Source organism: Nanorana parkeri, unplaced genomic scaffold (genome assembly GCF_000935625.1).
Source record: "Nanorana parkeri isolate BGI_ZX_2015 unplaced genomic scaffold, ASM93562v1 scaffold2334, whole genome shotgun sequence".
In the NCBI taxonomy this organism is placed as follows: Eukaryota; Metazoa; Chordata; class Amphibia; order Anura; family Dicroglossidae; genus Nanorana; species Nanorana parkeri.
Genome location: NW_017308602.1, coordinates 172,673 through 172,976, shown reverse-complemented (window position 1 = coordinate 172,976; position 304 = coordinate 172,673).

The following is a 304-nucleotide window of genomic DNA, read 5'->3' as shown; positions in this document are numbered from 1 at the left end:
ACACACACACACACACACATACACATACATACACACACACATACATACATAGACCTATCTTAAGAAGTCTATCTCTAACTATAGAAAAGTATTTTCAGTTTATTCCAGCTGGAATATTTCTTGACATGAAGTCCTGAAGTCAATGAATCCTTTATCTCCACCGGGATAACTCTTGTCAGATAGTTCAGATGAACTATTTACACATCTACCTCAGCTGAAGCAGGAAATCTGGATACTTATCCTACAACTTTATCCTATAGTGCTATCTATCTAACTATAGATATAGAGCACACTCTATACGTAT